At 43.7% G+C, this 26,218-nt stretch overlaps 1 long non-coding RNA gene across 2 annotated transcripts in view; it reads right to left on the bottom strand.

The window, feature by feature from the left end:
- Positions 1–25,605, bottom strand: part of LOC308482123 — a 72,301-nt gene extending 46,696 nt beyond the window's left edge. For both annotated transcript variants that reach the window (XR_013989058.1, XR_013989059.1), the window contains exons 1-2: positions 25,334–25,605; positions 24,028–24,141 (exon numbers count right to left, since the gene is read on the bottom strand). This is a non-coding gene — a long non-coding RNA (uncharacterized lncRNA). The remainder of the gene's footprint in view (positions 1–24,027; positions 24,142–25,333) is intronic.
- Positions 25,606–26,218: the final 613 nt, after the last annotated feature.

The raw sequence follows: 26,218 nt of genomic DNA, 5'->3' as shown, positions 1-26,218 counted from the left end.
AGGGGACCTACTTAAGGACTCTATACGGGCTCTTGGATACCCCATAAGGGAAAAGAAGCAATATTTTCTTATAACACCATGGTTTGGTAATATGGGAATGAGCATCCAACTTCCTGAGTTACTTCCTGTTTTCCGTGGAAAATATACAATGCCAAAATCAATGAAGGACTCTCAAAAGACAAGATTTGCCTCTTTTTTTTTTAATTCTCAAAGCTTTATTTGTTGTTGCATATCTTGGCCAGTAGGAATAACGTAGCATTGATTAAAATCACATTTTGCTTAAGGTAATTTATGCCGTTGACGGCAAAGCATAATCTTCCAAGTACTGCTTTTCCAAGTAGATATGGCCTCTGCGTATGTGTGTCTTTTTCTTAAGGGAAGATGGCAGCCAGCAGTGCTCCACCAGCTGTCACTGCAGCTGTGGTAGCAGTGGACAGCCCAGCAGCACCGACTGACTGAAGCGCGGCAACAGCGCTCCCAGCTGCTACTCCTCCACCATTGGCGATGGCCACTGCCGACATCATTTTTGCAGCCAGAGAGCCAGCTGCAATTCCAGCTCCAGTGAAGCCTGCTGCTCCCAGTGCTACTGGTACAGCAATCGTGGCCACTGCCAAGCCGGCTGCACCTCCCAAAGCTGCAATTACTGGAACGCCCACCATGTTGGCTTTAAGAGACCCAAGCCGGCTGCACCTCCCAAAACTGCAGATACTGGCTCAACCATGCTGGCTTCCTAAAGACCTCAACGAAGACAACCCTGTTGACTCAAAGAAAATGTGTGTGCAATTACAAGATTTGCCTCTTGATGGGTAGGTTTCATATGAGAAATAAGGCATTGCCAAATGAGATTTTGCCTGGATTATCCAGACCACAAGCAAAGGCAGCATGTTAAAAAAAACCCAGTCAAGCATATCTTTCTCAGTTAAAGGCCAATTGCATGCTTTGCTTCTCCTAATAGCCATTATGTAGCTGTGTAAAACCATTGCTCCTAAGTACAAATGATTGCGTAGTTACATATGATTACCAACAGCAACTTGTGCTTCTGTAGGAAATGCCGCCGGGAGGGAAGGGGAGCTGTTCTCAGAACTCCCATACAGCAGTAGGATTACCAACGAGTTTCAGAATCAACAAAACCTAATGCCTAGCATTTCTGAGTTGGATCAACTTAATTTCCCAGGAAGCAATACTCCATGTCCCCTCGGCTGCAGGAGGCATTATACAAAGTCTTTGAACTGGGAATCACAGGGTGATTAAGGCTGTCTAGAGAGGAGAAGACTGGAGCTGGACCATAAAGAAGGCTGATTGCCAAATAATTGATGCTTTTGAATTATGGCATTGGAGGAGACTCTTGAGAGTCCCATGGACTGCAAGAAGATCAAACCTCTCCATTCTGAAGGAAATCAGCCCTGAGTGCTCACTGGAAGGACAGATCCTGAAGCTGAGGCTCCAATACTTTGGCCACCTCATGAGAAGAGAAGACTCCCTGGAAAAGACCCTGGTGTTGGGAAAGATGGAAGGCACAAGGAGAAGGGGATGACGGAGGACGAGATGGTTGGACAGTGTTCTCGAAGCTACCAGCATGAGTTTGACCAAACTGCAGGAGGCAGTGGAAAACAGGAGTGCCTGGCGTGCTCTGGTCCATGGGGTCACGAAGAGTCGGACATGACTAAACGACTAAACAGCAACAAGAGAGGAGAAGTAAGGGGGAAGCCTCAAATATGTAAATGGGAAAACAAATACTGTACAGAATAATCGACAATGGTCTGAGATTGCATTTTCTAACTTACACTGGTTAGCTATAACGTACAGACAGAAGTCCATAACTTTCTAATTGTATCTCCCTTGTTCTTTCTTTTTTTACACTCTTAGCACACTTGACACACTTCCTGGCCCATGCCTGTCAGCCAAGTGTGTCATTGGAAGCCGATTTTGTGTCTCTGCAGAGCCATAAATACCTTGGTGCACAGAAAGTTTAACATGACATTAGACTTGCTCTTTCTTCAGAAAAATTAGAATACGCAATGATTATAGTCATCATTGCCTTTACTATAATTTTTGTGCTCCCCACCTCTCAAATTGGCTCTGGGAAGTTGGGAGAACAGTGCCGGGGGAGGACAGCAGAGAGAGTTCAGCAAAAATACTTGTGCTGGTGTAGCACTGAATTCCTCCCTCTGAATTCATTTGCAAACAAAAGGACTGAGTGTAGGTTAAAACATTCAATTTTAAAACTCCAGTGAAGAGCCCATTTCCCCATATCAGATGTCTAGAGAGTGGCACCCCCTGGCAATGTTAACTTACAGAGCCCACCACCCAACTCTGCACTCTCTCTCTCTTTGTTTCCTTTGACAGATGCTCACACTCCTAACTCGCCCCTTCCCTCTAGCTGGTAAGAGTGGGATGAGTTATCTTCCTCAACCATCTCTTAGCCTTCCCAAGCCACTTACCTGTAATTTCTCTTCACAGACAAACTTGCCCGGCAACTTCTGTTAAGGGAGTCTCTCTCTAGCCGTACGTCTGGCTCCATTAAACCTCTCCTGTCCAAACCCCATTTCCGCAAGGGTATTGCTGTGCTTCAGGGGCCTGACTGAGCCTTTCCTGTTCTCCAGCACCACTTATTCCCAGCAGAGGGGAAAAAACAGGTGTTTGGGGGGGCAGGATTTTCCTTGCATGAACACTAACCCCCAGTGGCTGTGACTTTGTCACTTTCTGGGAGAGAGTCATCTGCCCGCACAACACTTTGAGGGATAGCTTTTCACCATCAGAAGAAGCCCCATGTCCTTACTTTCACAATGATGCAGACCAAGATAGGTTATGTTCAGCTACAGCAGTTTGAGTGGTTTATGGCCTTGCCATGAAAGCAGGCATATTACACATTCCGCTTCGAAGTACAATTGAGACACAGGGTGAATAAGCAAACGTCAACATTTTCTGCTCCCAGTTCCCTCAGAATTCTCCAACATCCCTGTCTGCCATTAAGGAAATACCAGAGGCAAGGCCTTTTCAGTGGTGGACCCTCAATCTCTGGAATTCTTCCCCTCAGAAGTTTGTTTAGCCCTCTGTCTGGCAGTTTTTAGATGGATCCTGGAAACTTTCTTTCCTCCCATCAAGCCTTTTTAAAAAGAAGGAAAGAAGGGAGGAAGATTCTGTGTCTGGTTCACTATTAAAAAAAACAATCTGGTGCACTTTCATGGATAACAGCATTATTTAACAATAACAACAATACAGTATTAGTTTTAAGTATTTTGTTTTGTAAACTGTCTTGTGAGGGCAAATAATAACTAAATGAACGTAGACATGCACTGCACATGTCCGTATGGCAGGAAGTTAATGTGTGTGTGTGTGTGTGTGTGTGTGTGGCCGTAAACCCCTCCCAAAAAAAAGAAGGCTCACAGTTAATTGTCTGAACCACTCCTTTATCTTTTTTTTTTTAAAATGATATTTATTGAGATTTCAAAAACAAAAAATTACATAAAAGACAATGAAAAATATTGGGGGGGAAAGAGAAAAAACATACAAAATGCAAAGTATATATAAAAAAATATATAGAAAGAACATTTAGAAACAAATTTATCCTTTCGTATCTTACATTTCATTTCCTTGCTTTCCTGACCTCCTCTCACCTCCCTTTTTTGTATTCCGGTTCAGTTGGTTAATTCAGCAATTCCTTTCCCTCTTTGTTTTTGTCTTAGTCCTTTAACTTAATATATTATAGCTTTATCACTCATTTATCTTCCCTGTGCAATAAATAAAATAAGTATAGCTAAAGTGTATTTACAAAGCAGAAATTTTGCGTTAAGCATTGCTCAGTACACAAAGAGAAGGTGGATTGTGGCAGGAAAAAAAGGCATCTAAGATACACTATGGCCTTCCTGACTCTTTAATACGTCCCCTTCTCCTAATCTATCCTAAGGAAAACATATGGCATGTGGTTAGTGCCGTAAATAGGTGGTGGAAGCAAAATGCGTACATGGCATACATGGGTGGCACACGCTGTGCTTTTGCCTGCTGTCCAGGAGTAATTGGCTACTTGGAGACAGAAGGATCCCTTGGAATTGCAGGGGAAATGTGAAGGCTTAGCCAGCAACAGAAGGACAAGCACACAACGTGAGTCAGTTCTTCATTCATCTCCACTGCAAATTGGGATGGAGTAGCACTATACAAAAGCGCTACAGAAGGACCCTCCAGAGGCTGAAAGGAAACATTCCTTCTGTGATTATTCAGAAAACAAAGACAATTGGGGGGGTGCTTTTAGGTGTCTTCTAAGACTAAGGACGTGGGTGGTGCTGTGGGTTAAACCACAGAGCCTAGGACTTGCCGATCAGAAGGTCGGCAGTTCGAATCCCCGCGACGGGGTGAGCTCCTGTTGCTCGGTCCCTGCTCCTGCCAACCTAGCAATTTGAAAGCACTTCAAAGTGCAAGTAGATAAATAGGTACCACTCCAGCGGGAAGGTAAACGGTGTTTCCGTGCGCTGCTCTGGTTCACCAGAAGCGGCTTAGTCATGCTGACCACATAGATTAAGGTGGCCATAACCAGGGGTTGACCTTGAGTCCTTGACACTTCCTGGTCACTACCATGTTCACGCACAAAGAGGTCACATATCAAGACAATAAAGGACTACCACAATTTAGCAATATTACAATGACTGTGGTGCCACTCACTTTCTGGCACCGGGACACGTATTTCCAGGTTTGGGGTGTTTTGCAGAGGATGAGCAGGCAACAAGGTTCCCACTCAGCAAAGACACAATAGAATCCAGGCCATTCGCGTACCATGCTAATTAAATACCAAGGGTAGCATAACTGAAAAGGCCAGGCATAACTGAAGGCTTCAGCAGAATGGGCCTCAATGATTTAGCAAACAGCCCTGGGCGTTTTTCAGAGATGCATCTTCTCAGCTAAGGCTGCGTCAGGCGAAACGCACACAAAACTTCGGTAAATTATGAGGCTTACACTCACGTTGGTGCAAAACAGGCTTCTAAGAGGGGCATTTCTATGTAATAAACACTGCTCTCCTTGGTGGAGGCTCATTTATCTGTCCCAAGCAGAAAAGAAAGGCCATCGTCCTCTCCGAAACACACGACACTGAGAGAAACCCACAGCGCTAATTGAGCGAAAGCCCACCAGCAGGGTGTAAATATGAACAGCTTGGAACTATAATTTGCATTTCAGATTCCTCTATGAGAATGTCATTCAATAAACACTTGACACAGCAATTCATAATAGTCTCAACAATCAGAACGTCGGTTTAACCTACCAACCTCCTGGTTGTACTAAAGATTGATTGTACGTTGACTCAGCTACCGTGCAGCTATCAGTCTAAAATCTCAAACCATACCTGCTTGACATTCAGAGTGGATTTCAGCACCAGGACTCAATTTCCCCACTGTTTTCACAGGGGATTTATGGGGGGGGACAGAGGCGTGCCCATGCATAAATGGCGGCGAGGTGTCCACTGACGTCCACTGTTGTGTCACACTGGCATGGATGAAATTCATAATCTGTCATGTCCTTAATATTCCATTTTGAGAGCCACTACAATATAGAACCAGGGTTCAAATCCCTGTGAGGTAGGTCAGGCTGAGACACAGCGATTGACCCAAGGAGAACTTCATGACTGAGTGGGGACAAATTATGAATTACCCGTAGATCCGATAAATATACTTTTAAATTATTTGGAAGGATATGTTGAAACTGTGGATATGAAATGCTTTTTGTTCTCCTTATCTCAGCAAAAAATGACAATAGCTGAATATGGTGGGGGAGGTAGAATTACCATCGCTGCAGTTTTGTATAAATTTGCTTATTACAGTGGTACCTCAGGTTACATACGCTTCAGGTTACAGACTCCGCTAACGCAGAAATAGTGCTTCAGGTTTAGAACTTTGCTTCAGGATGAGAACAGAAATCGTGCTCCAGCGGCGCAGCATCAGCGGGAAGCCCCATTAGCTAAAGTGGTGCTTCAGGTTAAGAACAGTTTCAGGTTAAGAACGGACCTCCGGAACAAATTAAGTACTTAACCCAAGGTACCACTGTATTTCCATGCAATATATGAGAGTGAGCACTCACACTTTACATTGTGGGTGCCTTTTGCAGGATTGCGCCCGGTGCTACAGTTCCCAGGGAGCTTACTGGCAAACAGGGGCTGGCTTGCCTCTCAGTGTTAATTTTTGGAGGTTCACGCCCAGCCTCAGTAATCAAGTTTCTTGCTGGGAGGTGGGGCCAGCCCCATTTATAAATAGGGGCTGGAGCTGACAATAGCCAGGCAGTTGGCTCTGGAGATTCACCCTTCCTACACTTCCTTTGTTTCTTGTTTGCAGGTTTATTTTTTCTCCCTGCCTAGCGGGTGCTGCTACGGTCTTTGACTGGTTGCTGTTGGAGGACCGGGAATAAATTTTCCTGCATTGGAAGGTTTTGTCTTCCCCGTAGCAATTTGTCACAACTTTGGCAGTTATGGTCTTGGGTGGAATCCTTTAGTCTTTTCTTCCCTATTGGGGGGGGGCGCATGAAGTGGTGACTCACCCCCCTGCGGCAGCAATTCCAGGGTCCCCCTCTTAAAGGGGTTATATATATGGGTGTCACTGGCCATACACTGAAAGGTCGTCAGTGAACTACCCTGCGTGTGGGAATATGGGCTTGGCTGCCTGCTACACTTACGTCTCACAGAGCACCCCTATATCCCATTTACCCTGAGAGCCCCAGTTCCCCCCAGCTGAGGGGCTGGGGGGAATACATGCCCAAGGCCTAAGCCAAGGTCTTCCTACATTCGGAAGTTTAATAAAGTTGTGGCCTAATTTCAATTCCATATAATGTTGTCAGAGTCTTTATTCCTTCCTTATGATCCCTGGGGGCTGGGGCTGTCGCCGTCTGGTCACGCAATAACTTCATAGAAAAAATGGCTATTTTTATATCTCTGTGGAATGAAAGAATTTGAAGAGAATGTGAAACCCTTTTCATTATTTTCCCTGGCTTAGGACTCTAGTCTTTTTGTTATTTACAGCTTTCAATGTCTCTAACCTAGCCTTCTTGTATTCTAGTCCCTGATGGTTATTTCAGGACAATCTCACCCTACTAGAGTGAGGTTTTTCCTTTAAAGGGCTTCCATGCCTGTAAGATTAACTTTATCTCCCCCCCCTCTCTTCCTCTCCATCTACGGCTTCAGCCCCAATTTAATATTACGCTTTCCAAAATGATTTAATCTAAACGTACCCTCAATATATGGTATTATTGATTAATGCTACCAAGCTAACGCTTACAAGCTTCTTGCTACAGATCTCTCCTCATCTGTATCTGTATATCTGTTTCCATGAAGACTGGAGCCTAAAAGGCTTGAAAAGTTATTTACGATTGTATATGGTATAAAACCTGCATTAAATATTGTGTCCCACTTAAAGGGCTGTTTTTGCTGACTCCTGGAAGAGGCAAAGAGCTCAGGGCGGCAAACAGATATACGACTTAAAAGCAAAACCAAAAAGAATTCAAAAAAGATTAAAATGCTTCCAAAAAATATATATACAGTTAAAAACATCTATAGCAGCTACAGTTAAACATATAATTCCATCCAGTGATCTTGAGTTTGCCTGGAACAGTATTCGCCATCTCCTCAAAGGTGATGGCAAGTTGGGCAAAGGCAACCATGGCAAAGAGTGAGTCCCATCCAGGGAAGGCAAGCCATTGGGGAAAATATTGCCCAAGGGCTCCCCAAATCCTGATGCAACCACTGTCATTTTTCCGGGATTTTTAGTGAAGAACAGTCTTCATTGAAGGCAGGTGTGGGGAGTCAACTGTGTTTCAAGGGATGCAATTTCATATTGCAGCAATCAAGGCAATGATCTGCTAGATGAGAATGTGGGAAAAAAAAAAAAAAGCCTAGCTGAGGACACAAAGATGACCCAGATAAGGCTTAGGGCAGCGATTACATCAACTTCAAGTGTTACTTTTTAAAATGTTGATTTTCTGAGAGCTATCACTCGCTCCCAGCCTGAAGGTTGAGGGCAGATCATTTTTTTAAATACTAAAATCCTACTCCGACAGAATAAGATCCAATCACATTACAATACCATCAAAAGCCCTTGGCTCTCCGCAGGCTGGACCCTGACCTACCTAAGCCAGCTCAAACAAATACAACCTGTGATGCTTCCAAAAGATGTTCTGGCATGTCCTTTGGCAAACTGCATCAGACATGGAAGCCTGCATCCCAGGAGTGTCACTCACACCAGGAAGGGTAGAACCAAAGAAAGATCTGGAGATGGAGCTTTGGCCTCCTTTGAGGAATTATAACATCCAGATGGAAGAATTTTGAGCAGGTATGTTCAAACAGTGAGGATTGGACATGTAACATCTAATTCCTTAAAAATCAGCACTGGCACAGCACAGGGATGTATGCTAAGTCCCTACCTGTATTCATTGTATACATACAATTGTGTATCATCTGACCCGTCTACTACAATTATTAAGTTTGCAGATGACACCACCATAAAGGGTTTACTAACAGGTGGAGATGAATCAGCATATAGAAGGGAGGTCCAAAAAATATCTACATGGTGCCTAGGGAAGAACTTGCACCTTAATATCAGCAAGACAAAGGAGATGGTGATGGACTTTCAGAGGAAGAGAGGAGAACTAGTCCCGCTGTACATCGGGGAGGGCTGTGTGGAGAGAGTCTCTTCCTTAAATTCCTAGGAGTTTATATCAGTGAAGACCTTACTTGGAAAATAAATACAACCTAGGTGGTTAAGAAAGCCCATCTCCTCAGAGTATTGCGGAAGAATGATGTCAATCAACATTTGATGATCTCTTTCTACTGGTCAACAATAGAAAGTGTCCTTTCATACTGCATCACGGTGTGGTACGCTGGTTTGACATCATTTGATAGGAAGTGCCTACAGAGGGTGGTGAATACAGCACAATATATTATGGGCTGTCCCATGAATCCGCTGGATGAAATAGCGGAAGAACGTTGCCTCAAGAGAGTGAGGAAAATTCTCAGGGATGATTCACACCCTGGCCGGCACTTTCTTGATCTCATGCCCTCAGGCAGAAGATATAGAAGCATGATTAGTCGCACCAACAGGGTAAAGAACAGCTTCTATCCGTGGGCTGTTAGGCTACTGAATGAAAAGATAACAACAGGGCAACTGACTTTCGGGTTTGGTGGGTGTGCGTCAGTAAACGAGGGGAATTAAGACTAAGAGTGCTGAGTGGGGGGTGTAATCTCACTGTATACAAGTTGTACAAATGACAATAAAGTATTTCAATTTTCAGGGAGAGGGTTGGTATCTCACTGGGCAAAGAACTTATTTTGCATGCTGAAGATAATTCAGTCCTTAGGATTTCCTGTTTAAAAGATACGTGGAAGTGGGGCTGGGGGTGCTCATTCACCACAGACCATGGAGAACAGCTGCTATTTGAAGTACAGTGGTATCTTGGTTTACGAACTTAATTCGTTCCTGAAGTCCATCTTTAAACCGAATCCATTCTTAAACTGAGGCACGCTTTCCCTAATGAGGCCTCCCGCCGCCGGTGCCCTTCCATAGTAGACAAAGTTAAGTTTGCAAACCAGAACACTACTTCCGGTTTTGCAGAGTTCGTAAACCGAATCGTTCGTAAACAGGACTGTTCTTAAACCGAGGTGCCACTGTACACGGTGCATTTTTTGTGCTACATATGGGTTAGTGTGTATATAGCCAAAGGTACCTACATAAACACCTACCATACTTGCTCTCAGAGAGGAGTGTTTTACACCTCTCCTCTGTTCAGACCAGAAGGGTTGAGTGGGTGTCTAATCCTGATATCCAGTGAAATGTGGTCATGACTGAAGCCTTTGTAAGAAAAACTGAGCCAGTGGAAACAGGAACTGAGTGGGAAGAACAAACTATCTGTTGTAGAAATATACAGGTGAAAGGATTGCAAATAGAGTAGTATTGGACTTCTGAGAAGTAGAAGCATGCATATGTACTCAGTACTTGGTTTGGGCCCCTTTTGCATCAATTACTGCCTCAATGCGACGTGGCATGGATGCTATCAGCCTGTGGCACTGCTGAGGTGTTATGGAAGACCAGGATGCTTCAATAGCAGCCTTCAGCTCTTCTGCATTGCTCGGTCTCATGTCTCTCATCTTTTTCTTGGCAATGCCCCACAGATTCTCTATGGGGTTCAGGTCAGGCGAGTTTGCTGGGCAATCAAGCACAGTAATCCCATGGGCATTGAACCAGGTTTTGGTACTTTTGACAGTGTGGGCAAGTGTCAAAGTCCTGCTGGAAAATAAAGTCAGCATCCCCATAAAGCTCATCTGCGGAAGGAAGCATGAAGTGCTCCAAAATCTCCTGGTAGACAGCTGCATTGACCCTGGACTCAGTGAAGCACAGTGGACCAACACCAGCTGATGACATGGCTCCCCAAATCAACACAGACTGTGGAAACTTCACACTGGACTTCAAGCATCTGGCATTGTGTGCCTCCCTATTCTTCCTCCAGACTCTGGGTCCTTGGTTTCCAAATGAGATGCAAAAGCTGCTCTCATCAGAAAAGAGATTTGGGGAGCCATGTCGTCAGCTGGTGATGAAATACCTTGCTTTATTTCATTCATCAGTGCTGCTGAATTTTGATGCCACTTACTGTCTCTAAACTAATAAACTTGCCATGCCAGTCAACACTGTGTGCTCATTAGCTTTTAGGAGAAGCAAAATTTCAAGACAGTTTCTCAAGGCTTGTTTGTCTTTCTAATTTCCCAAGCAAAGCCCAGACAAGGGTCTCGCACTCATCCCTCCTTGGTTCTTGGCAACAAGACTACCTATGCAAGAGATGTGCACGGTTTTACCCTAGCAGGAGACTGACCCTCCTTTTGAACTGATTGAAGCGTGAATTGAACAAAAGCCAGCCGAGCCTTTGAGGTTAATGTCAACAAGGCCATTGAGTTCTGTTTTCCGCCCTTCAAGAAGGACGCAAGCGAAACCCTAATAGGTTTGTTTTCTTCTATTAATTTTACCCAGGCTGCCTTTGCTTTCTGGAGAGAGATGGAAGAACACCAAACTGCTGGACTAGAAGGGAGCAGCAGCAATGTACTCTCGGTGTCACGCCTTACAAATACATCCCTTGCTGTGAGAGTAACAAATGAGTTTGTTTTGTTGCACATGGCAGAACCAGGACAAAGCAGAAAGAACCATCCAAAAATATTTTCTTTTCTTTCTCTTTCTTTCCTTGCTCAAATCTACTGCTGGTGTAAAAAAAACAAAAAAACATAACCGCAATAAGTCACAGAACATAAAATGTATTGTCCAAGGCTCTTTTTTGAAACCTTCTTTTTCACTTATATGAATTAATTCAGTGCTTTTAATTATCTCACTATCCAGCCTGGAGTTAAGTACATACTAACCAGCTTTGCCCTTGAGTGATCAACAATATTGAGGCCAGTGTGGTAACTCAGTGCTTTTTCATTTTCTCTGTCACTTGTTTTTCTCAATTAAAAAAAAAAACCTGCACCTCTACAAGTGAAGAGAGAAAATTCAGAAGAACAAATTACTAATGCAAAATCAGAGCACCTTGCAAGACTGGCTTATCTGAGACAACATGCTGAACAAGGAAGAAAGGGGTGGTGCCTGAACTGGCTAAACCATAGCTTGTGATCTGTCAGCAAACCACAATTGCAAGCCATGGGTTGAAGTAGATTTGCAAACAAATGGTGCTGAGCTAATTGTGGTTTAGTGCCATAATGTAACATTATCATTAAGAGAACAAGTCCTGAACAAAATTGATTTAAATCTCAACAGAGACATGAACTCATTGGGTGGACACTGTCAAGCCACCTACAGAGCAAAACCACTCAGCTTAGAAAAAGCCCATTGAACTAAATAGGACTTAAAAAGTTAAGGTACCCCTGACCGTTTGGTCCAGTCATGGACGACTCTGGGGTTGTGGCGCTCATCTCGCTCTATAGGCCGAGGGAGCCGGCGTTTGTCCGCAAACAGCTTCCGGGTCATGCGGCCAGCATGACTAAGCCGCTTCTGGTGAACCAGAGCAACGCATGGAAATGCTGTTTACCTTCCCGCCAGAGTGGTACCTATTTATCTACTTGCACTTTGATGTGCTTTCGAACTGCTAGGTGGGCAGGAGCTTGGACCGAACAACTGGAGCTCACCCATAGCGGGGATTCGAACTGCCGACCTTCTGATCGGCAAGCCCAAGGCTCTGTGGTTTAGACCACAGCACCACCCACGTCCCAAATAGGACTTACTTCTACACAAACTTTTATAGTGAAAGGTAAAGGACCCCTGGACGATTAAGTCCAGTAGAATTTGACCATGGGGTGCAGCGATCATCTCCACTTTCAGGCCGAGGAAGCCAGCGTTTGTCCGCAGACAGCTTTTCCGGGTCATGTGACCAGCATGACTAAACCACTTCTGGCGCAATCGTGACAGAAACCAGAGTGCACAGAAACACCATTTACCTTCCTGCCACACCGGTACCTATTTATTTACTTACACTGGTGTGCTTTTGAACTGCTAGGTTGGCAGGAGCTGGGACAGAGCAATGGGATCCCACCCTGTTGAGGGGATTCAAACTGCTATCAAACTTGTATATGCAGTCAATGTCAGCTCCTGTCTGGCCTAAAGCTACTACATATATTATTTCAAAGGACTACATATATTATATGTAGTTTGGGAAATTCTGGCATAATTACTATTTCTTAATAGAAAGGAACACCATCATCATCTGTGGTTTATATTGCATTACATTACATTACATTACATTACATTACATTACATTATATTACATTACCATGCAATGCAATAATCTCGCAACAAATTACTCCTTTTGTGTTTGACCCGAGGATTCTTCACTTATTGGCCTAGATGAAATATGATTTAAACATTACTGAAAATGACACAAAAATCTCTCTCTCTCCCTTTTTTTTTTGTAAAGAAGTTGTTCATTAAATTGAAAGCAGCAAGGCAGGTCATACCACTCTCCTCTGATTCCTTGTGAAAAGGGAAATTTCAGAGTGTGCTATCAGTACAAGGAGACACAGGGAGACATATGTCCAATTAAAAGTGCTTAAGCACTCTGTTATCTTAGCAGAATTCTAAATTTAGATAATGCGATAGTGCGCTGCCGAACTTCGGTACAGCTGGAAATAGCCCATGGCAAAACAAATGTTAGAGAAGAGCAATTAGAAAAAAAAGCCAGTACTGTATTATATTTTCCATTTTCCTTCCTTATCATGATGATTGCTACAAAATAATGCAAATGGAGCTGTACTAAACGAGGCTAAACTACACAAGCACCTCACTCAAGTTGGGCATGAGAAACTTTCTTCTGGAATGCAGTTAGAAATGGAACACAAATGTGGCAGGCCTCAGCTGCCGCTAAAATGGGGTGGGGGGTCGTAGAACTGTAGAAATGTAGAGTTGGAAGGGACTCTGAGAATCAACTAGATTCAAGGATGTTTTATGCAACATCTGCATGCAAGCTCCATGATATTTGTTGTTGTTGAGTTTAGTCGTTTAGTTGTGTCTGACTCTTTGTGACCCCATGGACCAGAGCACGCCAGGCACTCCTGTCTTACACTGCCTCCCGCAGTTTGGTCAAACTCATGCTGGTAGCTTCGAGAACACTGTCCCACCATCTCATCCTCTGTCGTCCCCTTCTCCTTGTGCCCTCCATCTTTCCCAACATCAGGTTCTTTTCCAGGGAGTCTTCTCTTCTCATGAGGTGGCCAAAGTATTGGAGCCTCAGCTTCAGGATCTGTCCTTCCAGTGAGCACTCAGGGCTGATTTCCTTCAGAATGGAGAGGTTTGATCTTCTTGCAGTCCATGGGACTCTCAAGAGCCCATAATTTAAAAGCATCAGTTCTTCGGCGATCAGCCTTCTTTATGGTCCAGCTTTCAGCTCAGGAAATATTCCCAAGGGTGAAGAGCATGGCACATGTATTTGACAAGAGCAGAGGCCCTCAGAGCGCAAGTGCTTTTTTAAAAATGTGTTTCCATGCTGATGTTAGATGTTCTGCTAAAAATCTGTGTGTAAACAGGACAGGGTGGACTTAGTCCAGTCTCCATGCAGAAATGATACAGACTGGACTTTAATGGATCCATCCTTTCCTATTGGATCCAAAATATAGAATCACACAGGGCTTTTTTCAGCCAAAACTCACTGGAACTCTGTTCCGGCACCTCTGAGGGAGGCACCGTTACCATCATAGAAGAACAAGGGAGGCGTTCGTGCTAGAAAAATAGCATTGGAATTGTCAGTGTTTGAAAAAGAAAAGGTTCCGACCTCCTTTTTACTCCTTTGCCTAGTCCTCAGACCTTAGTTGGCACACAAGAGTCTTTGAGAAAGAGTATTCTTGCAGAGTATTGCTGCTTTTATTCTTTAAAAGTCTGCTTCTCCAACCACGACTGACAGCTTTTACACACACCAAACGCAACCGGCTTTCTACCATCCAACCAGCCCACACCAAACACTAACATTGACCACTCTATATATACAGGTACAATTTGGTGAAAGGTTGCATGAGTCATTGTAGGCCGCTGACTCATGCTGAAGTAGCTCTTTTAGCATTAAAGGAACAGTGGCCAGTTTTTAGCCGTGACAGGAATCGCAGAGTTGGAAGGGACCACAAGGGTCATCTAGTCCAACCCCCTACAACGCAGGAATCTTTTTGTCCAGTGTGGGGCTCAAACCCATGACTCTGAGATTAAGAGTCTCATGCTCTACTGACTGAGCTATCCAATCCCTGACAAACACACACTCCTTTGCCACCAAAGAGCAGCTATTGTTGTCTGGTGAGTTAGAATTCCTTAAGGACAGATGACGACATGGATCAGGCAAACCTCATAATGCATATGATCTGGCCAGTTGCCTTGTAATTAGGAATGTAAGGAGGCAGTGATTTCCAGCCCTTCCCGAGTCCCTTGCAATCAGCGCTGTTCCTGTTCTGCTGCAGTTCAGCTTCCACTAAAACGTTTATCATTCATCTCGCTAGCCACTCTTACCCAAAACCTATGTAATGAATGAGGTAACTAATTACGTCATTAACTTCAGTGCATCTGAACGAAAGGGAAATGTCAAAAAATGCAGAAAACATAATTATGTATCATTCAAGGATTATAAAAACTGATAGTGAATACCAGTCATACAGTCGTACCTTGTTTCTCGAACAGAATGCGTTCCGGGAGTCCATTCAACTCCCGGAAGTCACTGAAGCCATGCCAGACGTTTGACTTCAGAAAATCATTCAAAAACTGAAACACTCCTGCTTTTCAAATGTTCAGGAGCCAAAACGTACAAGTTCCAAGGTGTTCAGCAACCAAGGTACGACTGTATTTGCTTGTGTTCCACACCTTGGATGATCATTGGAATTCTGGCAATTTCCACAGCCGTTTCTGTTCCCGTTGGAATTCTCCAATATCTCTATTTGTAATACATCTGATTGGTTTCCCTTGCTCTAGGAAATAGACTCCCTAGACACCCTTAGATGTTTACTACCTTTCAGCAGGAATGACAGCCACATTAGAAGAGGTGGGATAACTTACATTCCATGTATGAAGGTCGTTGTAAAAACCAGAACCTCTGTGTTTATTTTTAGTGAATAAACAGATGAACCAGGACCCTGGGAATCACATTATATGTACCAATATTTCCAGTTCTGCACGAGCTTTAACAACACAAACAGAACTGTGGCATCTGCAGGAATGCGTTCCAACCTCCAAATGTAAAACCGAGTATATTTAAATAGGTACTTTATAACTACTAAGAGGCATGGACAGCAGAGCTTACCGAGCTGAATTATGTATGCACTTCATTATATGTTAATACGCTTTAAAAATTAATAACTTTTTCATTTTGTAGAAGAGAGGCTGTGCCGCCCAGATATTCCAGTTGAGAACGGAAAAGCTATGCTCAACTTCCAAATGCACCGTTCATTTTGCTTCTAATCATTGTTGCAGCCATTTGCAGAGCCCGGTGTTTTTCGACAACAAACATGTCAAGTGTATTAGTAAAAGGCTGTGTATGAACATCTTTAAACACCCATGTACTCATGTCTGGGAAAGCTGGTTGGCCCAGACTGTTGAGGGGGGGGGAGTGCATTTCTCTGTGTTTTTAACTTCAGCCTTTACATATTTGATGCGTAAAGGCTTGCCACAGCAATCGCAGTGTGTAATGCAGCTGTAGGTGATGTCAGATACCACAGATGTGATGCTACAAGTCAGGTTATAACAATCTAGGTTAATTGATTGCTGCTGTCAGAAGCGAGCCCACAGTAAGTCACCCAGAGTAGGTGGAGTTAACTCTTCCTGAGAAGAAACAAGGCCTGCTCAGGGGTGCCAGGCCTAATGAGGGCAGCAACTTTTCTCAGTACGTCTTGCCCCTTACAAGGCAGTTGCAGAGACTAAAGGTTCCCTCAGCTGCCTAAGTCTCCACCTCTCCAGGGTATTCCCCAAGGAATCAGACTACACAGGTGTGCCTGCCTTTGCTGCTCCCACTTCATGTCTCTCCTGGTCTTAGGAGACTAGCGGGAGGGGAGCTTGTTGTAGTAGAAGCAGGAGATCCCTTTACTTTTTCACCAGCCTTACTCATCTCTGCCTCTTGGCCTCCCTCTTCTCCAGCCTCTGCTTCTGCCTCTGGTTCTGGACTGCTCTCTGCCACAGCCTCTTCCTGCTCATTAAACCCTGCCACCGCTTCAGCTTCCGACACGTCCTCCTCCCAGTCTTCTCCCTCTCACCATCGTCCCACCACCAATCCATGGGCTCTGACCCTTCTACCCTTGGGGCTCCCCAGCTGGTTCCTCTTAGCACTCCTCTGCATCCAACCAGTCCATGACAGTTACTGGGATGATGCTATTGGTCAGAACAAACATTAAAAGGTATTAAATGCTGAATAGGGGAGCTTCCCGATTATCTGTTTATCAATCTTGCAAAAGAATTAGATGATGTTGCTATTGAATGAGATTTCGTTCCGATTTGTTTGCAGCGACAGGCTAGATGACAGAGCAAATGTTACCCTGTACTTTTGGGGAAGCAGGTTTGTTGACACAAGGCCTTCCAATCATCTATAACTGCACAACCTGAATTTGCCAGTATGTGATTAAATCCCACCCCAACAATAGTGACAGTCTGGAAGCACCCTAGGATGCCTCCACTGCAAGTTCAGTCATGGGTATCAGTGTACTGGAAGAACCAAAGATCATCAGTGTTGAAGCAATGATTCTTCAACATCAACTTTGTTGGACTGGTCATGTTGTGCGGATGCCTGATGATCATCTTCCAAAGCAACTACTCTATTCTGAACTTAAAAATGGTAAGCGTAATGTTGGTGGTCAACAAAAGAGGTTCAAAGACTCTCTCAAGGCAAATCTTTAAAAATGTAGTATAAACACCGACAACTGGGAAACACTGGCCTGCGAGCGCTCCAATTGGAGAACAGCCTTTACCAAAGGTGTCGTGGGCTTTGAAAACGCTCGAACTCAGGGCGAAAAGGAGAAATGTGCTAAGAGGAAGTCACACTTGGCAAACCCTCACCATGATCAACTCCTGCCTGGAAACCAATGTCCCCACTGTGGAAGGACGTGTGGATCCAGAATTGGCCTCCACAGTCACTTACAGAACCACTGTTAAAACTGGGTTTATGGAAGACAATCTTACCCGGCTACGAGTGATTGCCAAAGAAGAAGAAAGTCATAAGACAACCTCAGCACCTCAACCACCACCAGAAATGCCTCTTCTCCACACCCTGGTAGTAAAACCACAACAGTAATAAACTAAGCATCCAACAATCTGATCATGAAATCCAAAATCACTTCCTAAAGCAGCTGCTTCGTTCTGTACAATCCTAGGACCGGATTGATTGTCACAGCTGCTTATATGAGTACCTGCCCTTCTTCATGTTATAAGCTTGAGATTATACCCCATTGCTAAGAGTTTCAAGGCAGCCGACGCTTTGCTCCTAACGCAGTTCGGTTACAGAGCAACCTTTTCCCAGACAATATTTCCTTGCGGCTGGTGTGTTATTACCACCAGCTGCCAATGTTTAACTAATGGCTATTATCTGTGACATTTCCATCTTCTCAAAAAGGAAACAAAAATGGCTTTCCTTAATTAGACTTGTGCCCTAAATACCGCACTCGCAGTCAAGTTTATTCCCGATGCCCTCCATAAGGACTTTTGAAGGAGCAGAAACCGAGGTAGGCATGTGTGGTTTCTCAAACTCATCTTGGATTACAAAGCCTCTAATTTTTGCTTCTTGGCCCAGTGCACGCACAAAGCGTTCTGAGTTTCTAGACGGGAAGAAAATGGGCAGATAGCCGGCAATTTATCTTTTTTTAAAGGCCAGAAACCTGTTTCAGTTTTTCAGGCCCTTGAGGAGCACCCTTTATGCCAGTAGCATTTCATTAGAACTGTCAGGAGCAAAAGTGAGTGACAGCTGGAAAACTTCATTATGTGTGTCAGCAGAATCGCAGCTAAGTTTCGATTAATATTTAGGTCTTGGTATCTGCAAAACCAACCTTTTTCTTTGCTTTGAAAACTCTCCGGCTAATACCCTGCAGACTTACATTCGTTTATAAAAATGAGTCACTTCTAGAAAGATTGCCTTCATCTCTATACTCCTGTATCTTTTCAGCTTTTCTTGGTAAAAACATTTTGAATACATAGACACACACAGGGCTGCTGCCCCTGCTCATCACCCTTCTACTGAATGGGGCAGGTGAGCATTAAAGTCCTGTAGCTTTTAGAGAAATACCCCTCTTCTATGTACAGTGGTGCCCCGCAAGACGAATGCCTCGCAAGACGAAAAACTCGCTAGACAAAAGAGTTTTCTGTTTTTTGAGTCGTTCCGCAAGACGAATTTCCCTATGGGCTTGCTTCGCAAGACGAAACGTCTTGTGAGTTCTTGCGAGTTTGTTTCCTTTTTCTTAAAGCTGCTAAGCCGCTAAGCCGTTAATAGCCGCTAAGCCGCTAATAGCCGTGCTTCGCAAGACGAAAAAACCGCAAGACGAAGAGACTCGTGGAACGGATTAATTTCATCTTGCGAGGCACCACTGTACTTGATATCAGACCATGTTCCATGGAAATTCGAAACAGAAGCCGCAGTTACACTGTGGGGTCAACAGTTCAGGCAGCTTTGGGGCATGCAGAGAACTGGAGTTCATCCCAGGGAAGGAAATCATCAAGTGAAGACAATTTAGGGTCGCCATATTTTGAAGAGCAAAAAAGAGGACACATTTGCCAACTTCTACTTTTACTACTGAGGGATGCGGGTGGCACTGTGGGTTAAACCACAGAGCCTAGGACTTGCCGATCAGAAGGTCAGTGGTTTGAATGGGTGAGCTCCCGTTGCTCGGTCCCTGCTCCTGCCAACCTAGCAGTTCAAAAGCATGTCAAAGTGCAAGTAGATAAATAGGTACCACTCCGGCGGGAAGGTAAACGGCGTTTGCGTGTGCTGCTCTGGTTTGCCAGAAGCGGCTTAGTCATGCTGGCCACATGACCTGGAAGCTGTACGCCGGCTCCCTCGGCCAATAAAGCGAGATGAGCGCCACAACCCCAGAGTCAGTCACGACTGGACCTAATGGTCAGGGGTCCCTTTACCTTTACTTTACTTTTAACTACAGATTGCTGTGATGATGCTCATTTTAAATACCCCTACTATATGTAGGCTACTGAAGCTGTGATATATTGATAGTAGCAATGCTCTTAACTTTCAACAGCAAAATAATAAAAATGCATATTGCTCCCTTCCTTGCCACATGAAAGCATTTGGGCTCATGTTCACATTGCGGGGGGCGGCAGTGTTAACTCTTGTCCTCCCAGACTCCTTCTCCAAGATCTTGTAGCTGAGTCAGCGTCCTTTTAGTTCAGCCACAGGAGAAGGCATTTCTATAGTTTGTAGCTAGTTTAAGATGCTGCACTGTTGTGATTCTCTGCTGCAGACTAGCTTAGCAGGGTGCCTTAGACCTGAGTCTAATGCACTAGAATTTGTTTCTTGGGTTACTGTAAACAAAAAAACCAAAAAAAAAAAAAAAAAAACCCCTGGACATTTTGTAAAATTTTAAAAATCTGCCTGGAAATAAATCCTTAATCCTTAGAAAGAGGATGTGTCCGGGGAAAAGAGGACATATGGCAACCCAAGACGACTTTCCTGACCCCGTTTCAGTGTGAAATTTGGCAGGAAAAAGCAACTTGAAAATGCAACTGGAGGAACAAACTCACAATGTTTCAAGCCACAAATGTGAGCATACCCGTGGTTTCCCCCATAGCAATCTTTCTAGTGCACTAGTAGCTGTTGGAACAATGTTTATTCACTTCAAAAAAATTCAGTGTGCAGGGATTTGGTGTTCCGATTGGCCTTATATGGTGACAGGGCTGGATTTACTGCATAATGTCCGTGAAGCGCAATGGATAAGTTGGCATCGTGAGAGAGCTCACTCATTCACTTGCAGGTACATATATAAATATTGGCCCTTCGACCCTGCCACCAATCTGAGCTGAATAAAATAAACCGCATTATTTTGTGCCAGGTACTAAGTGCGATAAGTATACACACTGAATTGTGCCCCTACGCTAAAAAATGAATAATCATTCTGACTATGAAGTGCATTTCCCCCCATGTTTTTGAAAGAACAGAACTTGTGTGTTGTTTACATTTGTGGCATAAGAAGAATCTTGTGGAATACCAGTGGGAACTTTGTACAGAAAGGGTCTTTTTTTATCAAAACTGGAGAAGTGATTGTTACATTGGAATGTTGCTTACAGTCTTAATGAAGAGGTTTTACTACAACATCATAATAATTTTGCATGAATTCCCCTCCTTCCCATGTGAACTGACCGCCAAACAACCCAATTAAAATTGTTCAAGGTCGTAACCATTTAACGCCAAGCAGGCCGGCGTTGTAAAGCAAGATTGTCTGTATGCTGTGAGAATTGCTTCTTTCAGTAGTAGCAGGAGATTGGGGGGGGGGGGGGTTGCTGGTTACTTGGCACACATTACATTTCAATGCTTCACTAGGAAGCTAAATAGCCACTCATCAATCACAGAGCACCGTTGGTGTAAAAAAGAAAGTGTTTGTTTTAAATGGGCAAAACATTACGGCATTGATCATAAGGACATTAGAAGAGCTCTGCTGGATCTACTGAAAGTTATGTTTAATTTGCTTCTAACCATGGCCACCCAAGGTGGCTCTGGGAAATCCACGAGCAGCGCATAAATTTTGATATTTTTTTCTTTTTCATTTGTTTATTAAATTTCTATACTCATCCAATGAGCGCAGAGTGGTTTACAATATAAAAATACAAAACTGCTTAACAGAGTACCAATCAAAAACAATACCCTCTCAGTTTAAAAGGCTAAAGATTTTTTAATTAGCCAAAGGCCTGGGAAGAAGGGGAATGTTTTTTGCCTGGTGCCTAAACATATACAATGAAGGTACCAGACGGACCTCTCTGGGGAAAGCATTCAACAAATGGCGAACCCCTGGAGAAAAGGCCCCTTCTTACGTTGTTACCTGCACGGAGCAGGAACACGAGGAAGCATCTCAGATAATGATTGTAAGGTCGGCGTCTGCTCAAATGAGGAGAGGCGGACCTCAAGATATTGCAGTCCTGAGCCATTTAAGGCTGTATAGGTAAAAACCAGCACTCTGAATTGGGCCTGGAAACTAATGTATTGGCATTACGTGCTCAAACCATCTTGCATCGATGAGCAACCTGGCTGCCTAATTCTGCACCAGCTGAAGTTTCTGAACCATCTTCAGAGGCAGCCCTATGTATAATGCGTTGCAGTAATTTAACCTAGAGGTTAGAAGACAATAGTCAGCTCTTGATGCTCCTCCTGAGCACCAACCAGTAATGTCTCTGAATCTGGAGGTTCTAGTGCTCCCAATAGCCAATGGTGGCCCTATTCTCCGTATACCTGCCTAATTCCCCTTCAAAGTCATGTATGCCAACATCGGTTGTGACCAGTTTGCTGCAATGAAGTCCATAAGTAAGAAAAAGATCCACAGATCCTCTCACACACAAGCGTACATGGTTCAGCTAAATATATTGGCAGCGCAGCCAGCTCTGACAGCACAAACCATCTGCTGGAAGAGGTCCTGATACAGCGCCCATCCTAAGGCACATGGTCAATTTTGGCAATGCCCAATTTATATAGGCTATAGACATAGTCATCAACCAGACTTCAGTCACTACTGAGAGTGATGGATGTGGGTGTGTTCACCCTTTTGCAAATGCAGGACCCGATCCATCAAACCAAGCCATTCACAGAGATCTGTATGGATCATCCTTGCTAAAGCAACATGCTCATAGGATTGTCAACCAACCAAAAAGATGGTTCCGGAACTGGAATATTAATAGATAATGTGTAAAACGTGCAGGGGTAAGCAAGGAAGTAATAAAAGAATCAAAAGACTCAATTGAATAATTGGATAATTATTAAACTACAACAACACAACAAGATGGAAGAAGTAAAAAAAAAATTGAGATCACACATGGGTGAAGGGGAGTGGAGGGTATAGGGGAATTTATAAAAATTTCTAATACAATATTTCTAATTACATTGCATTTATATATAGAAAAGGGAAGTCTATAGCAATTAGGTATATTTTAATCTAGTCAACTATGTAATAGGCTTATGTTACAAAACGAATATGGATTTTGAATTTGATGTTTGTAATTCTTTTTCAGGTTTGGAATAAAGCCATTGGGAATGACTTGCAAAAAAAAAAAGGATTGTCAACCAACCAGTATTTTGCTAGTCTAATCTGTAAAAGATTAGAGAGCCGGTGTGGTGTAGTGGTTAAGAGCAGTGGACTCGTAATCTGGTGAACCGGGTTTGCTTCCCCGCTCCTCCACATGCAGCTGCTGGGTGACCTTGGGCTAGTCACACTTCTCTGAAGTCTCTCAGCCCCCCTCACCTCACAGAGTGTTTGTTGTGGGGGAGGAAGGGATAGAAGAATGTTAGCCACTTTGAGACTCCTTCGGGTAGTGATAAAGCAGGATATCAAATCCAAATCCCATCTATCCAATCCCATCTATTACCAGGATGTGCAGAAATAGGATACTCCAGGTTCTGCTTCTGAAAATACTTGCCAAATGCTGCTCTCTGACCTTGACACCCAAAATCCTGCCCTGGCTCTTTCCCTTACCCACAAGGTTTTGCCTTGGCTCTGCCCCTGACCCAGCTGCTTTTGTCTGCACTGGGTCTGATCCTGAGCCACACCCAGATATCCAGTATTTGTAAAACCAACGATGGCAACCCTAAAACGCTAATCTTCAAAAATCACTGCCATTTAAGAATCCTGGCTGGTAACTAAAATCGGTCATAATACAATTCATAGATACGTACTGAGTGATGCACTTTTGTCCCACTGTTATGGGAGTAAGGGCTGGCTCTCGCAGAACATATTCCATAACAGAAATTGCCACATTATGTTCATTAATCATAAGACAGTGACATTTCAAGTAGAGGGCCCAAGGTTATGGGACTTCCTGAAATGGTAAGTGACAATAAGATGTGTCAGTCAGGGAAGGAGGGGGAAAGAATGCAATTCATTAAGCGCTCCTAAACATACAGCTTGTGTCAATGTGACAGGGATGATGGCGTTGTGGCCCCGTTCGCACCTATAAGGAGAATATTTCACTGGCTTGACATGATCGCTACTGAAGTTACAGACAGCGCAAATAAACCATACTTGAAATCCGTCTTCCTGGGTTTTACGATTCGGACTGTTGCTAGTGGGAATAGCGGACAGTTTTAGGTCCTGCATATATATGCCTTCATAAACTTAAGGTCATGAACCAGCCAAAGGGCCATCCTTTTTACAGCTCTCCCAAAATGCAGTGGCAGCAATTCAAGGTGTTGGTTTTAGCAAGGGCATGGCTGGGCAAAAGGGCAATTTGGGGGAATGCTTTCATTAGCACTGAAAAGGAGAGAGGTTGGCTGCTCACGAAGCACTGCCCTCCAGCTAAATAGATCTTTGTTGCCCTTCCTGACCCTGGTTGGCTAGGTTTGCCCATATGACTAGTCCAGGAAGCATCTCCCTACCTGCAACATCAGCACAAGCCCAGTGTGATTAGCTGCTTAGCATCATGGACATCATCATCTTCATAATACGAACCACGACTGTGATTGGGTGAGATCCCGGGACTGGATGAAGTCCTAATAGAAATAAAATAGAAAGAAGCAAATAATTGTGTGCAGAGAGTAGGGGAAGGGCAATGAACCATTTTGGGGGACAAAGTTAGCATTAATGGTGGTGTCAAAAAAATATCCCCACCCTCCCAAAGCGCTCTTTTCAACCTGAAAACTGAAACAGGCAAACATTTGTCACAGTCTTAGTGTTAACCTCTAAAGCCGTAACTAGCTCAGGTGGTAATCCTAAACACACTTACTGGAGACAAAGGCTCAATAAAACACTTGGGGCTTCCTTCCGAGTAAATGTGCATACAGTTGGATTATAAGGCCCTACATACCTTAATACATCTGCACTGAGGGCCAACCACAATAAGCAAGATTTTACTTTTGACTGTCTCATTCATGCAACATGACAAAGCACGTAGAGTCAAATTTCTGGGGTTCAACCTCGCACTATTGGGTCCACCTGTTGGAGATCTGCACCTGAACATTTCCCAGAAGTTGTTTATGTTGATTACCCCTCAATGAGATAATTACATGCTGCAGATTGCTTTGGCTTAATTATCATATGGTATCTCCCACACTAAATTTAGAAGACATGAAACATCTATACAGATAATTAAGGTTCCAACTGAAAAAACGAGTGTAACCCAGCAGATATAGAGTTAAACTTAACCCAAAAAGATGTCATGTCCAGCCTTTCCTCTCTTATCAAATGTAAAATGGTGTTAATAATGACCAACCTTAGAAGGGTGCAATAAAGTTGGACAGTATTGATGACAAAGTATTAATACTAAAAAAGTTTTATATACATTGTTTTGATTACTGTTGATTAAATGCATTAAAAACGATGCAAACACATTGAGCCTCCTGTATGTAACACATTTATTGTTGACTCTAAACTATTATGGTATAGCATCATATTTTATCTCCAACAAAGTTCCGTTCTCTGATGCTGCACTGCTTTCGTTGCTTTATCCCAAAATATAAGTAATTTGGAAAACCTAATTCCAAAAAAAAAACCACGCAAGGAAATCACAGCAGGATAACAAATTATTAGCCAACTTGGAAGGTCATAAATTTATTTAAACAACCTCCAAATAGTCCCTGATCACATAAACAACCCCTGTGAACATTGTTTTTAAGAGCTAGTCTGGCTTCCCATTAACTAATGTGCCAGCCTAATTTGCTCAAATGGATATAATCCTGGACTTACGTAACAGTATATGCAACAGCTTCTTCTGTTGGTGAAATGCTATACTGTATTACTTCTCAAGGTGAAACATTATCTCTGAAAAAGATTTCTCTCTCAGATCAATAAATCTTGATACTCCTGTCAGATTCAGACAAAGGGCTTTGTTCTTAGTCTCACTGGAAAGCAAGCAAAAGTTGTAGCGAGCAGAATGCTTCATTGTTCGGTTTTCTGCTTGTCTTCTTCGCATTTGTGTTGCCAGGGATTATGCAGAAGAGGAGCTGGCAACCTTTTCGGCTCCATGGGCACATTTGGAGTTCTGAGTGTCGTGGGTCACCGGTACTTTGTTCACTTGTCTCCCCATCCCCAGGCATAAAGACACAAAACAAACATGAAAGCTCACTTTGCTTTTCTAAGGGATCTGAGTCAAAGTACAAGAGCTGGATCCAGTAAAATTAATCTGAAAAGTACACAGAGTGTAGCAACGTCCCAGGAAATGGGCAAGAGAAACGGTGGCAGAAAGGAAAGTGAGCGAGAGGGAATGAAAGAGGTTCAAAAGATATTGAGTGGATGCATGGATAGCAAGGCCACGGTTTGGAGGAAGGAAGGATGGATGGGATCAAATGGGAAGAAATCCAAATTGATATGGAGCCACACCCACACCAATCATTTAAAGCACCCTTTAACCCTGGTCTAAACCACAGAGCCTAGGGCTTGCCGATCAGAAGGTCGGCGGTTCAAATCCCCGCGATGGGGTGAGCTCCCATTGCTCGGTCCCTGCTCCTGCCAACCTAGCAGTTCGAAAGCATGTCAAAGTGCAAGTAGAAAAATAGGTAGCACTTCGGCGGGAAGGTAAACGCCGTTTCCGTACGCTGCTCTGGTTCGCCAGAAGCGGCTTAGTCCTGCTGG

Source organism: Podarcis pityusensis (genome assembly GCF_964106645.2).
Source record: "Podarcis pityusensis genome assembly, chromosome: 7".
In the NCBI taxonomy this organism is placed as follows: Eukaryota; Metazoa; Chordata; class Lepidosauria; order Squamata; family Lacertidae; genus Podarcis; species Podarcis pityusensis.
This window is presented reverse-complemented; position numbering and strand designations above follow the sequence as displayed.